This window comes from Moschus berezovskii, chromosome 6 (assembly GCF_049115385.1).
Source record: "Moschus berezovskii isolate FMDL1 chromosome 6, NW_MosBer_1.0, whole genome shotgun sequence".
NCBI lineage: Eukaryota > Metazoa > Chordata > Mammalia > Artiodactyla > Moschidae > Moschus > Moschus berezovskii.
In genome coordinates, this window is record NC_142465.1 from 27,481,295 (window position 1) to 27,483,908 (window position 2,614).

The following is a 2,614-nucleotide window of genomic DNA, read 5'->3' on the forward strand; positions in this document are numbered from 1 at the left end:
TGGGATTCTCCAGGCAAGAATACTGGAGTGGATTGCCATTTCTTTCTCCAGGGAATCTTCCCCACCCCAGGGGTGGAACCCGCGTCTCTTATGTCTCCTGCATTGGCAAGTGGGTTCTTAACCACTAGCACCACCTGGGAAGCCCAGAAATGAAGGTGGCCTAGACTAATGAGTTGCCTCATTAGAAAAAACCCTGATGCTGGGAAAGATTGAAGGCAGGAGAAGGGGAAAATAGAGGATGAGATGGTTGGATGGCATCAGCAACTCAAAGGACATGAGTCTGAGGAAACTCCAGGAAATGGTGAAGGACAGGGAAGCCTGATCTGCTGCAGTCCATGGGGTCTCAAAGAATTGGACACGACTGAGCGACTGAACAAACACAGACTAGTGCTTGGGGGAGATGTGGCCAGTGCTTCCCTTCTGGGTTTATTGTGAAATCAAAGGACTAGCTGACACATGAGATGTGGGGTGTGTGAGGAGGATGGCTCTGGGGCTGCTGGCCTGAGCAGCTGAAGACTGAAATTGACGTTTTCAGAAATGGGGAAGAGTGCAGGAGGGATCGCTTTGCTTTTGTTTTATTTTTGAGCTGGGGGAGAGGGAAAGGGTTATTCAGGTCACAGTTTGGGACCTATTAAACTAGAGATTCTGCTTAGACATCTATAGGGTAGTGATGGATGGCAGACCTGGGGTTCAAGAGGGCAGTCCCTCAGCTCTGCAAGCTATACTCTACCCGGTGAGAGTAAGAGATGACACTCTCATGCAGTTTTGGGAAAATGATGGCTGTATCAGAAACACTGGAACAGTATTAAGAAAGTCAAATCTAAAGATTCACTCACATCCTGTCACCCTCCAAATAGCTGCTTGTATTTGGTCACATTCTGTTTTTGCCCGCAGGCACACTTAGCTTTATAATGCCAAAAGCAGAGCATGGATACAATTACACATTCTACTTTTTTTTCATTTAACACAATCTTATAAATATTTTCCTAATGTGTGCTTCCTAGGGCCAACAAAATGTTGGGCATTGCTGAGACCTTTCAGAGACAAAAGTTAAAAATCCTACTTTAGTACAAAGCTTGGTGCTGCTACAGTTGGCACTGTGTTTACTGTAATCTTTGTGGACAATGACTCTGTAGAGGTGATTCTTGAGCTGGGCCCTGTATGATTACAGTCTGCCATGCACCCAGTCTGGGGAGGGGCATTTCAGCAAGCAGGGGAGGGCATGTGCAAAGGTCCTTAGGAGGCTACAGGAAAACACAGTTAAAAAGAGCTGTTGGCAGATTCATTTCACCTGACAATTAAATGGAAATTATTTTATCTTTGCAAAATTAAAAAAAAAACAACTTTTTACACTACAGAAAAGTGGGTACACTTTTTCTCTGTAATTCTCTACCAAGAAAGGAGAAGCTAAATGGAATTATTTAGAGCATAATGAACCCTAGTAGATGTAGTGGTTCTCAAGAGTTTCTGGGCCTCAGACCAGACACAAACTCCACTTGCAATCTTATTTGTTCATTCATCCCAATCCCTCGCCCAGAACTGGAATCCAGTCCCTTAATTTTATAGAAAAGGTCTAGGGTCCAAGGAGGGTAAGAGACTTATACAAACTTATCCATCTCTATTATAGAGGGTTCTAACTAGGGTGTTCATTGGAAGGACTGATGCTAAAGTTGAAACTGCAATATTTGGCCACCTCATGCGACGAGTTGACTCACTGGAAAAGAGTCTGATGCTGGGAAAGGTTGGGGGCGGGAGGAGAAGGGGACGACCGAGAATGAGACGGCTGGATGGCATCACCGACTCTGTGGACATGAGTTTGAGTGAACTCCGGGAGTTGGTGATGGACAGGGAGGCCTGGCGTGCTGTGGTTCATGGGGTCGCGGAGAGTCGGACATGACTGAGCGACTGAACTGAACTGAACTAGGGTTCAGTTAGCTCAGTCCTCTTCATTAGACTCTAAGAAACAAAACATGATTAGTCCACGCGACTCCATCGTTGACAAAACTCTTTGTTAGCTAGGAAATGCACTCCTCCCCTTCCTCTCCGGCGAATTTATCAATCATTTGCGTAATTATTTACTCAAAAGCAGGAAAATTATTGAGAAAAACCTTTTGTTCACGACTCCCGAAGGCAGGGAACTGGTTTCTGCTTCCTCGCAGAGCCAGCAGGGGGGGCACCGGGCAAGGTTTGTGAGTCGAGCCTTTCCCCGCCCCCCGCCCGCCCCGCCGCTTCCTCGCCCAACTTCCCCATAGCCGGCGCTTCAACTAAAAGTGGCCATTGACCTTTCAAGCTTTTGAATAGTGATGCAATAGAAGAGTATTTCAAAGAAAAATGGTTATCGAAATTTTGGATCCGGTTTTCCCATGAGTGCTGATGATTTTTTAAAAGTAGGTCACATTTAAAGTAGGTCATCTCGGGAGGAGACATGCAGGGAAGGAGATGAGTTTTAACTGAGGCCAGGTGGCCTCCAAGCAGGTGGGACGAGGTGAGGGTCCCTGGGCAGGGAAAAGAGCTGGGGATCTTTCCGCATTCCCGGGCTCGCAGGCTCCAGTTCTGCGGGAAATCCCAGAGTTGAGCTCTCTCAGGCTGAGGACACGGAGGCGGGCGGGCCACG